Source organism: Eumetopias jubatus, unplaced genomic scaffold (genome assembly GCF_037043125.1).
Source record: "Eumetopias jubatus isolate StellerSeaLion01/CBP00866 unplaced genomic scaffold, mEumJub1_p1.0 scaffold_17, whole genome shotgun sequence".
Classification (NCBI taxonomy): Eukaryota; Metazoa; Chordata; class Mammalia; order Carnivora; family Otariidae; genus Eumetopias; species Eumetopias jubatus.
In genome coordinates, this window is record NW_028274823.1 from 22,505,877 (window position 1) to 22,518,581 (window position 12,705).

Genomic DNA, 12,705 nt, shown 5'->3' on the forward strand with positions numbered 1-12,705 from the left:
TTGATGTTGGGTTTGTTAAGGTGTTTTTGTTTTTCAATGAGCATATGCATATCTGTGAAATATTGAAGATCATAGGAAAATAAACCTTTCTTTAAGAAAGAAAGATTTTTTATTTATTTATTTGAGAGCAGGGAGGGGCAGAGGGACAAGCAGACTCCCTGCTGAGTGGGGAGCCTGACATAGTGTTCCAACACAGGACCCTGAGATTATGATCTCAGTCAAAGTCAAACATTTAACTGACGGTGCCACCCAGGTGCCCCAAAAATAAAACTTTAAAATAATACATATAAGATACTTGCAAAATGACACCCCATCAAGAAAAGCCAACACATATTAAGGGTGTAATATGTTAAATCGTGCTCCCCCCAAAAAAATACTCATTTTGATGTCCTATCCCCAGTACTTTAGAATGCAACCTTATTTGTCAATAGGATTGTTGCAGATATAATTAGTTAACATGAAGTCATACTGAGTAGGATGGGTCTGTACTCCAGTACTGCTGGTATTTTTATGTAAAGGGAAAATTTAGACACAGAGATGCGCACAGGGAAAATGCCATGTGAATATGAAGATGCAATGTTTCTACAGGCCAAAAGATGGTAAAGATTGCCAACAACTGACCAGAAGCTAGAGGGGACACATGGAACAGATTCTTCTTCAAACCCTCCAAAAGAACCAACCCCTTTGACCCTTAAATTTGGACTCTTCTAGCCAGAATTGTAAGATAATGCATTTTTAATTTCTTTATTTTTATTTTATTTTTTTCTTTTATTATCATTTTTTAAATTTCTGCTTAAGCCACTAGGTTAGTGGTACTTTGCTACAGAAGCTCTAGAAAGCTACTAATACAAAGGGAAATAGAATTTGTCAGAATTGATGAAAGCCACTTATATCACTGGGTTCTTTACAACATTAACCATCATTTACATCAGATGTTTGGAACCCAAAGCTCAGAAAAAGTGGACAATCCTAAATATATTCAAAGCTGTCTCCCCCTCGGGGTTTAAGTGTTGCTCTGGATAAAGTTTCCGATTTTTATTTCAACTGAGAGTCTTCCCAATTTGTGATGTAATAAGATTCCAACAGGTAGAACACATTGAGGAAAATTACTTTCTGCAAAGATGTATGATTCATCATACATCCATATGTCTAAGCTATTTAAAAGACATTATCTATAGGGTTATATCACCAATTTAAAAGCTACTGCAATTGTTAATTGTGTCAGTATAACTTTTTTTATTATGTTATATTAATCACCATACATTACATCATTAGTTTTTGATGTAGTGTTCCATGATTCATTGTTTGCGTATAGCACCCAGTGCTCCATTCAGTACGTGCCCTCTTTAATACCCATCACCAGGCTAACCCATCCCCCCACTGCCCTCCCCTCTAAAACCCTCAGTTTGTTTCTCAGAGTCCATAGTCTCTCATGGTTCATCTCCTCCTCCAATTTCCCCCGTTCATTTTCCCTTCCTACTATCTTCTTTTTTTTTTTTTAACATATAATGTATTATTTGTTTCAGAGGTACAGGGCTGTGATTCAACAGTCTTACACAATTCATAGCGCTCACCATAGCACATACACTTCCCAATGTCCATCACCCAGCCACCCCATCCCTCCCACCCCTACCACTCCAGCAACCCTCAGTTTGTTTCCTGAGATTAAGAATTCCTCATATCAGTGAGGTCATATGATACATGTCTTTCTCTGATTGACTTATTTCGCTCAGCATAATACCCTCCAGTTCCATCCACATAATTGCAAATGGCAAGAGTTCATTCCTTTTGATGGCTGCATAATATCCTATTATATATATATATATATATATATCACTTCTTCTTTATCCATTCATCTGTCGATGGACATCTTGACTCTTTCCACAGTTTGGCTATTGTGGACATTGCTGCTATAAACATCGGGGTGCACATACCCCTTCGGATCACCACATTTGTGTCTTTGGGGTAAATATACCAGGTAGTGCAATTGCTGGGTCATAGGGTAGCTCTATTTTCAACTTTTTGAGAAACCTCCATACTGTTTTCCAGAGTGGCTGCACCAGCTTGCATTCCCACCAACAGTGGAGGAGGGTTCCCCTTTCTCCACATCCCTGCCAACATCTGTCATTTCCTGACTTGTTAAATTTAGCCATTGTGACTGGTGTGAGGTGGTACCTCATTGAGGTTTTGATTTGGATTTCCCTGATGCCAAGCGATGTGGGCACTTTTTCATGTGTCTGTTGGCCATTTGGAGGTCGTCTTTGGCAAAATGTCTGTTCATGGCTTCTGCCCATTTCTTGATTGGGTTATTTGTTCTTTGGGTGTTGAGTTTGATAAGTTCATTATAGATTTTGGATATTAGCCCTTTATCTGATATGTGATTTGCCAATATCTTCTCATATTCTGTCAGTAGTCTTTGGTTTTTTTGGCTGTTTCTTTTGCTGTGCAAAATCTATTTATCTTGATGAAGTCCCAATAGTTCATTTTACCCTTGCTTCCCTTGCCTTTGGTGATGTGTCAAAGAGGAAGTTGCTGCGGCTGAGGTCGAAGAGGTTGCTGATTGTGTTCTCCTTTAGGATTTTGATAGACTCTCCATCTCACATTTAAGTCTTTCAACCATTTTGAGTCTATTTTTGTGTGTGGCATAAGGAAATGGTCCAGTTTCATTCTTCTGCATGTAGCTGTCCAATTTTCCCAACACCATTTGTTGAAGAGACTGTCTTTTTTCCATTGGACATTCTTTCCTGCTTTGTCAAAGATGAGGTGACCATAGAGTTGAGGGTCCATTTCTGGGCTCTCGATTCTGTTCCATTGATCTATGTGTCTGTTTTTGTGCCAGTACCATACTGTCTTGATGATGACAGCTTTGTAATAGAGCTGGAAGTCCGGAATTGTGATGCCGCCAGCTTTGCTTTTCTTTATCAACATTCCTCTGGCTATTCGGGGTCTTTTCTGGTTCCATACAAATTTTAGGATTATTTGTTCCATTTCTTTGAAAAAAAAAAATCTCTAATGCATAGAGATTGCATTAAATGTGTAGATTACTCTAGGTAGCATTGACATCTTCACAATATTTGTTCTTCCAATCCATGAGCATGGTACGGTAGTTTTCCATTTCTTTGTGTCTTCCTCAGTTTCTTTCATGAGTATTTTATAGTTTTCTGAGTACAGACTCTTTGCCTCTTTGGTTAGATTTATTCCTAGGTATCGTATGGTTTTGGGTGCAATTGTAAATGGGATTGACTCCTTAATTTCTCTTTCTTCTGTCTTGTTGTTGGTGTATAGGAATGCAACTGATTTCTGTGCATTGATTTTATATTCTGCCACTTGACTGAATTCCTGTATGAGTTCTAGCAGTTTTGGGGTGTAGTCTTTTGGGTTTTCCACATAAAGTATCATATCATCTGCAAAGAGTGAGAGTTTGACTTCCTCTTTGCCGATTTGGATGCCTTTTATTTACTTTTGTTGTCTGATTGCTGTGGCTAGGATTTCTAATACTATATTGAATAGCAGGGGTGATAGTGGACATCCCTGCCATGTTCCTGACCTTAGGAAGAAAGGGCTCAGTTTTTCCCCATTGAGAATGATATTCGCTGTAGGTTTTTCATAGATGGCTTTTATGATATTGAGGTATGTACCCTCTATCCCTATACTCTGAAGAGTTTTGATCAAGAAAGGATGCTGTACTTTGTCAAATGCTTTTTCTGCATCTATTGAGAAGATCATATGATTCTTTTTCTTTCTTTTGTTAATGTATTGTATCACATTGATTGATTTGTGGATGTTGAACCAATCTTGCAGCCCAGGGAGAAATCCCACTTGGTCGTGGTGAGTAATTCTTTTAATGTACTGTTGGATCCTATTGGCTAGTATTTTGGTGAGAATTTTTGCATCCATGTTCATCATCAGGGATATTGGTCTGTAATTCTCCTTTTTGATGGGGTCTTTGTTTGGTTTTGGGATCAAGGTAATGCTGGCCTCATAAAACGAGTTTGGAAGTTTTCCTTCCATTTCTATTTTTCGGAACAGTTTCAGAAGAACAGGTATTAATTCTTCTGTAAATGTTGGTAGACTTCCCCTGGGAAGCCATCTGGCCCTGGGCTCTTGTTTGTTGAGAGATTTTTGATGACTGCTTCAATTTCCTTAGTGGTTATAGGTCTGTTCAGGTTTTCTATTTCTTGCTGGTTCAGTTTTGGTAGTTGATACATCTCTAGGAATGCATCCATTTCTTCCAGATTATCTAATTTGCTGGCATAGAGTTGCTCATAATATGTTCTTATAATTGTTTGTATTTCTTTGGTGTTGGTTGTGATCTCACCTCTTTCATTCATGATTTTATTTATTTGGGTTCTTTCTTTTTTCTTTTTGATAAGTCTGGCCAGGGGTTTATCGATCTTGTTAATTCTTTCAAAGAATCAGCTCCTAGTTTCATTGATCTGTTCTACTGTTCTTTTCGTTTCTCTTTCATTGATTTCTGCTCTGATCTTTATTATTTTTCTTCTCCTGCTGGGTTTAGGCTTTATTTGCTGTTCTTTCTCCATCTCCTTTAGGTGTAGGGTTAGGTTGTGTATTTAAGACCTTTCTTGTTTCTTGAGAAAGGCTTGTATTGCTATATATTTTCCTCTTAGGACTGCCTTTGCTGCCTCCCAAAGATTCTGAACAGTTATGTTTCATTTTGTTTCCATGAATTTTTTTAATTCTTCTTTAATTTCCTGGTTGACCCATTCATTCTTTAATAGGATGCTCTTTAGCCTCCATGTATTTGAGTTCTTTCCAACTTTCCTCTTGTGATTGAGTTCTAGTTTCAAAGCACTGTGGTTTGAAAATATGCAAGGAATGATCCCAATCCTTTTGTACTGGTTGAGACCTGATTTGTGAGCTAGGATGTGATCAATTCTGGAGAATGTTCCATGGGCACTAGAGAAGAATGTGTATTCCGTTACTTTGGGATGGAATGTTCTGTATATGTCTGTGAAGTCCATTTGGTCCAGTGTGTCATTTAAAGTCTTTATTTCCTTGTTGATCTTTTGCTTAGATGATCTGTCCATTTCAGTCAGGGGGGTGTTAAAGTCCCCCACTATTATTGTATTGTTGTCAATGTGTTTCTTTGCTTTTGTTATTAATTGCCTTATATAATTGGCTGCTCCCATGTTCGGGGCATAGATATTTACAATTGTTAGATCTTCTTGTTGGATAGACCCTTTAAGTAGGATATAGTGTCCTTCCTCATCTCTTATTACAGTCTTTGTTTTAAAATCTAGTTTGTCTGATATAAGGATTGCCACCCCAGCTTTCTTTTGGTGTCCATTAGCATGGTAAATGGTTTTCCATCCCCTCGCTTTCAATCTAGAGGTGTCTTTGGGTCTAAAATGAGTCTCTTGCAGACAGCATATCGATGGGCCTTGTTTTTTTATCCAATCTGATACCCTCTGTCTTTTGATTGGGGCATTTAGCCTATTTACACTCAGGGTAACTATTGAAAGATATGAGTTTAGTGCCATTGTATTGCCTGTAAGGTGACTGTTACTGTATATTGTCTGTGTCCCTTTCTGGTCTATGTTACTTTTAGGTTCTCTCCTTCCTTAGAGGACCCCTTTCAATATTTCCTGTAGGGCTGGTTTCATGTGTGCAAATTCTTTTAGTTTTTGTTTGTCCCGGAAGCTTTTTTTCTCTCCTTCTATTTTCAATGACAGCCTAGTTGGATATAGTATTCTTGGCTGCATATTTTTCTCATCTAATGCTCTGAAAATATGCCAGTCCTTTCTGGCTTGCCAGGTCTCTGTGGATAGGTCTGTTGCCAATCTAATGTTTCTACCATTGTAGGTTACATATGTCTTCTCCCGAGCTTCTTTCAGGATTTTCTCTTTTTCTCTGAGACTCGTAAGTTTTACTATTAGATGTCGGGGTGTTGACCTATTTTTATTGATTTTGAGAGGGGTTCTCTGTGCCTCCTGGATTTTGATGCCTGTTTCCTTCCCCAAATTAGGAAGTTCTCTGCTATAATTTGCTCCAGTATACTTTCTGCCCCTCTCTCTCTTCTTCTTCTGGGATCCCAATTAGTCTTATACTGTTTCATCTTATGGTTTCACTATCTCGAATTCTCATGATCCAGTAGTTGTTTATCTCTCTTTTTCTCAGCTTCTTTATTTTCCATCATTTGGTCTTCTATATCACGAATTCTCTCTTCTGCCTCATTTATCCTACTAGTGAGAGCCTCCATTTTTAACTGCACCTCATTAATAACCTTTTTGGTTTCGACTTGGTTAGATTTTAGTTCTTTTATTTCTCCAGAAAGTGTTTCTCTAATATCTTCTATGCCTTTTTTAAGCCCAGCTAGTATCTTTAAAATCGTCATTCTGAACTCTAGTTCCGACATCTTACTAATGTCCATATTGATTAGGTCCCTGGCAGTCAGTACTGCCTCTTGTTCTTTTTTTAGAGGTGATTTTTTCTGTCTTGTCATTTTGTCCAGAGGAGAGTAGATGAATGAGAGAACAAAATGCTAACAGGGTAACAACGGTCCCAGAAAAATATACACTAAACAAATCAGAAGAGACCTGAAACTGGGGGAAAGAAAGGGAAAGAAAGAAAAAAGAAAGAAAAAGTTAAAAAAAAAGAATATGATCAAATATGATCAGGCTGGTTCATAGATCAGTGCCACACACTAGATTTTGGATGTATTTTGGTCTGTTCAAAGAAGGTGCCTCCCAAAATTTTAAAGAAATAAAAACTTATATATGTACAAAAATAATGGTAAATATGAAGAAGGGATGGAATATGACCATAAAGATGAAAATTATAAAAGATTTTATAAAAGGAATTGATAAGAATTTGGTTGAAAAAAGAAAGAAGAGGAATTTAAAAAAAAAGAGGGGGAGGGAATGTTATCAGGCAGGAGATTAGAACAAAGCCATACACTAGTGATTTAGGGTATATTTTGGTCTGTTAGAAGAAACTATATCCCAAAATTTTAATGAGTGAACAACTTATATATATATATATACCAAAAATAAGGTTAACTACTATGAAGGGATAGAATATGACTCCAAAAATGAAAAATAAAAAAGTTTTTTAAAAAAGGGATTGATAAGATGTTGGCTGAAAAAGGGAAAGAGAAAAATTAACAAAAAAAAGAAAATTAAATAATTAATTTTGAAAGACTAAAGAAACATGGGGAAAAAAGCCATGAATTCTATGTGCAGTATTCCCCTAGCGCTGGAGTTCTCCTGTTCTCCTTGATCGGTAAACTTGGTCTTGGCTTGCTGGCTGTTCGTGCTGATCTTCTGGGGGAGGGGCCTGTTGCCATGGTTCCCAAATGTCTTTGCCGGAGGCGGAATTGCCCCGCCCTTGCCCATCCGTGCTAAATAATCTGCTCGGGTTTGCTCTCAGGAGCTTTTGTTCCCTGCAAGCTCTCGGTACAGCTTTGGAGGACGAGAGTGAAAATGGCGGCCTCCTAATCTCCACCGGGAGAAGCTGAGAACTCAGGGGCCCTCTCCTCAGTGCGCCCCAGAGAAAAGCAGTCAGTCACTCCCGTCTCCCCGGTCTCCAGCCGCACTCCGTGCTCACCCGGCCTGTGACCGAGCGTTTCTGTCTCTGGCACCCGACTTGGTGTGGAGTCTCCAAACCCAGCAGATCCCTGTGGTGCGCTCCTGCGCCGCTCCTCCCCAGGGAGGAAGGGGAGTCTCCCCGGCTCTGCCGCTTGTTGGGTCCCTGCTGGAGGAGCAGTGGCCCAACTGGGCCGCGGATCACAGTTTATGGCAACCCCGAGCTGAAAGCCCTCTCCTCGGCTCCGTCTCTGCAGCCGGCTTCCCCGCTCCGATACCTGGGAGCTCTGCCGCACTCAGGCACCCCCAGTCTTTCTGTGACCCCGAGGGTCCTGAGACCACACTGTCCCGCGAGGGTTCCAACCCCCGCTTAGCCACTGCAGCGACGTCCCTCAGCGGAGCCGACTTCTAAAAGTTCCGACTTTGTGCTCTGCGGCTCTAGCACTTGCCAGAAGCGGCCGACGGAGGCCCCCTCCCCCGCTGTCTATCCTCCCGAATATCGCCTCGGATTCACTTCTCTGCACGTCCTACCTTCCAGTAAGTGGTCGCTTCTCTGTTCAGAGAGTTGCTGCTATTCTTTTCTTCGATCTCCTGTTGAATTCATATGTGTTGAGAATTGTTTGATCCCTGTCTAGCTGAACTCCTGGGACCAGACGAAATTTGGGTCTCCTACTCCTCCGCCATCTTGCTCCCTTTAATTGTGTCAGTATGACTTTAAGTCAGGTTAGAGCATAAGCTGGAAAAACACGTTTGAAAACTGACTAACTTTCATTTTGTTAAAAACTGTGATTCAGAGATCATTTGACTCCTTATTTTTAACTGGCCCCATAGATGGGGTTGAAAACAGAACCACCCCTCTTTTACTGTTTTCAAAAGCTATAATTCACTCCTAAATCCTGCATTAGGGATTGTTGCATAGTCAAATGGAAAGGTCAGTCCCTACTATACTTAGGCTTATATATGCTGAGAGAAAAAGGCTTTACACTCCTTTCCTGTTAAGTGCTTTTGAAAGCCTGGTTATAGCAGATGAGTCTTTGAGTTCTGTATGGATCTTAACATATTTCTTGGAATTCCATATGGACCTAAGTAATTCCTCAAAGTTGCATAAAAAGCAAATTTTCTTTTTACTACAATGAAAGCACTAGGGGTTTATAGCCAAGAGGGCTTCTCTTAAAACGAGAAAAGTACTAACTATATCTAAATTCTTATCATCTACCATCTATCTATGTCTGTTTATACATCTCTATCTCATTTATTATAAATTTTAAATGTCCAGGGAAGACATTATTTAAAGGCAAACCAAAAGTAAAGTCAGACTTCCATTGAAGAAATTTAATCAGAGATTGACACTTAGGTCAGCAAAATCAAAAGAAAAACATCTTTTTTTTTTTCTTTTCCCAGTTAACATTTTTAGGCATTTCTTTAACCTAAAGAGATGGACTATATGTGAGAAAAGTGCACATTTTCTCTTTTCAAAATAAATACTTGCAGTATTCGAAGTCAAAGTCCATTTGCCTACATTTGTCAAACTCTTCTTTTAATTCCAATATAGTTAACACACAGTGTTATATTAGTTTCAGATGTACAATATAGTGATCCAACAATTCTATACACCATGCAGTGCTCATCATGATAAGTGTACTCTTAGCCCCCTTCACCTATTTCATCCATCCCTCCACCCACCTCCCCTCCGGTAACCACCAGTTTTATCTCTATAATTAAGAGTCCGTTTCTTGGTTTGTTTCTTTTTTTCTTCATTCATTTGTTTCTTAAATTCCACATTTGAGTGAAATCATATGTTATTTGTTTTTCTCTGATGAACTTATTTCACTTAGCTTTATACCCTCTAGGTCCACCCATGTTGTTGCAAATGGCAAGATCAGATCTTTTTATGGCTGAGTAATATTTTATATGTGTGTGTGTGTGTGTATGTGTGTATATATATGTATATATATATATATATATATAAAATCACTTCTTTATCCATTCATCTATCCTGGACACTTGGATTGCTTCTATAATTTGGCTACTATAAATAATGCTGCAATAAATATAGGGCACATATATCTTTTTGAATTAGTGATTTTGTATTCTTTGGGTAAATACCAAGTGGTGAAATTACTGGATCATATGGTAATTCTATGCTTAATTTTTTGAGGAAACTCCATACTCACATTCATCATACTCTTTATGGAAATGGTTGTCCCAATATATTGCAGGTGTTTGATTCCTTATCTTTACTATATATCCTGACAAATAGCTATCCTTTAGTTTCTTTATACTCAGCATTTATAGAGGTGGATCAAAAAAATAACTTCACAGAAAAACTGCTTAAAAATAATTTTAAAGATGCTTAGTGAGGTAGAATTTAGGGGCAAGAAAAAATTCACTCTATTAATTTGAAGCTTTTTGAGAAATAGGTAAGTGGGGCATTATTTATTTGAGGCTTTTTAAAAAGACAGTTATGGGTTTACAACAAAATGAAGAGAAAGATACAGAGATTTTCCATTTATCCCTATCCCCATATATGATTAATCTCAAACATTATCAACATCATTTACCAGAATTGTATTTTTTTTTTTTTTTTTTGCTAAGGATGAACCTATATTGAGAAATCATGATCACCTAAACTCCATAGTTTATCTCCGGACTCACTCTTGCTGTTGCGAATTCTATGGTTTGTACAAAAGTATAATCTACATAGCTACCATTATAATATCATAGAAGGTATTTTCACCACCCTAAAAATCCTCTGTGATCTGAATATTCATCTCACTCCAACCCCCCACAACCATTGATCTTTTGTCTCCATAGTGTTGCTTTTTCCATAGAGTTATATAGTTGGATTCATGCAATATATAGCTTTTTCAGATCAGCTTCTTTCACTTAGTAACACACAGTTCATGTTCCTCCATGTCTTTTCACGGATTGGTAGCTCATATCTTTTTAGTGCTGAAAAATATTCCATTGCCTGTCTTGCAAAGCAGCTGTAGCATTTTGCATCCCCACGAGCGCTGCATGAGAGCTCCCAGTGCTCCACATCCTAGCTAGCATTTCGTCAGCGTTCTGCTTTTCGCCATTCTAGTAGGTATTTTGTGGTGTGTCGTTTTATATTTATATTGTGATTTTACATTTACCTTATGACATGTGATGTGGAACATCTTTTCATATGCTTATTTATCACCTGTATTCTTTATTGGTGAGGTATCTTTTAAGCCTTTGGCTTATATTTTAATTGAGTTCTTTGCTTTCCTGTTGTTGAGTTTTAAGAGTTCTTTGTTTATTTGGATAACATTTATTTTTCAGATGTGTCTTTTGCAAATGTTTCTCCCAGGCTGTGGCTTTTCTTCTTGTTTTCTTAATGTTGCATTTCATAAAGCAAAAGTATTAAATTTTAATGAAGTCAACTCTATTATTTCTTCCATGGATTATGTCTTTGCTGTATTTAAAAAGGCCTCATCTGCCCAAGGTCATCTGGGTTTTCTCCTATGTTATCTTCTATAAGTTTTATAATTTTTGTGTCTTATATTTAGGTCTATGATCCATATTGAGGTAAAATATGTGAGGTATGTAAGGTCTATGGTCTATGTTTAGACTTTTTTTTTTTTTTTGCACGTGGATTTCAGTTATTCCAGCACCATTTGTTGAAAAAAAACTATCTTTGTTCCATTGCATTCCCTTTGCTTCTTAGTCAAAGACCAGTTGACTATTTATGGACATCTATATCTGGGTTCTCTATTCTGTACCATTGATCTATGTGTCTTTTCTTTCTCCTATATAGCTACTATAGCTTCAGGTTTTATTAATGAGCAGTTTTCAAGTCATTAGTGTTCAATCTTTCTTAAATTTACTTATGGAAATTCTAGTAAGTTTTCCCTGAGTCAAATATGTGGAGTGTTTTTTCTAGGTGGTGATCAGTAACTAAACATTCTCTCCTTGAACTTGTATGCATTAACTATGTGGAGAAGGTGAAAAAGAAAAGAAAAATAAGTCTTAAAATAAGGCAAAACAAAACAAACACACAAAATCCCAATATATGAAAACTCTGCTTTAAATTATAGTTTTTGACTATTTTCAAATGTCTTTTGGGTTCTTTCACTTGTATCTCTGATCTACAGGTGACTTTAAATTTCCACACAAATGAGAGAGGAGCATCAATAAGAGTTTTCTAATCAATGCTGCACATAGTAATTTGGTGTCTATATCTGAACATGAAGATCAACTCCAACTTCTCCATGTACTCTTCCACAAACAGCCTAAAATAACCATTAAAATCACAGAACTTCAGAGGTAGAGGGGGCTCTATAATCCTCTTAATTAAGGTTAAGTGTAAACAAATCTAATAATTAGTATCACCTGGAAGAAATATATTTTATTTCAAAATACAGGGACCTGAATCCCAGATGTACAGAATCAGAAGTTCTATGGTCAGGGCCTAGGTAAATATAAAAAGAAAATACCTATGTAATTTATCTGCACACTCCACACCATCATAATGAACCATTGACCAATTCCTGCCTTTATTCAAAAGTACTATACTAAATACTTTATTATTTTTTTCTTCCTCTAAGCAACCCTACAAAGTCAAGAGACTTAACTCAATGTCATATGATAGTAAATGTCAACCAAGATCTCAATCTGAAGCCTGAATTTTTACCCTTAGCCACCACAATATTCTGCCACATTATTGTATAATTTCTCCACAGATGGCATAAAGTGAAGTGAAATTGACACCCTTGCCTTTTTCTCAAAAACACTATTCATACTTTTTCTGAATAGACTTATGTTTTAAGATAAAGAACATGAGATTTGGAATCAATATGTAGATAAACAATATTAACCTTTATCAGTGAGTTTTATATTTTTAAATATTTTTATGTTGCTGTTTGGCATCCTTTCATTTCAAGTTGAAGAACCCTCTTTAGTATTTTTATAAAGCATATATAGTGGTAATAAGATCTCTCAGCCTTCATTTGGGTAAGTCTTTTTTTCTCTTTATTTTTTGAACGACAGCTTTTCAGAGTATAGTGATCCTAGTTGGCATTTTTTCCCCCTCTTTCTCAGCACATTGAATATGTCATCCCACTCCCATCTGGCCTGCTGGGAGGAGGGGTAAATATGGTGTTTCTGTTTAGTGGACATAAAGTTTCAGTTATAGAAG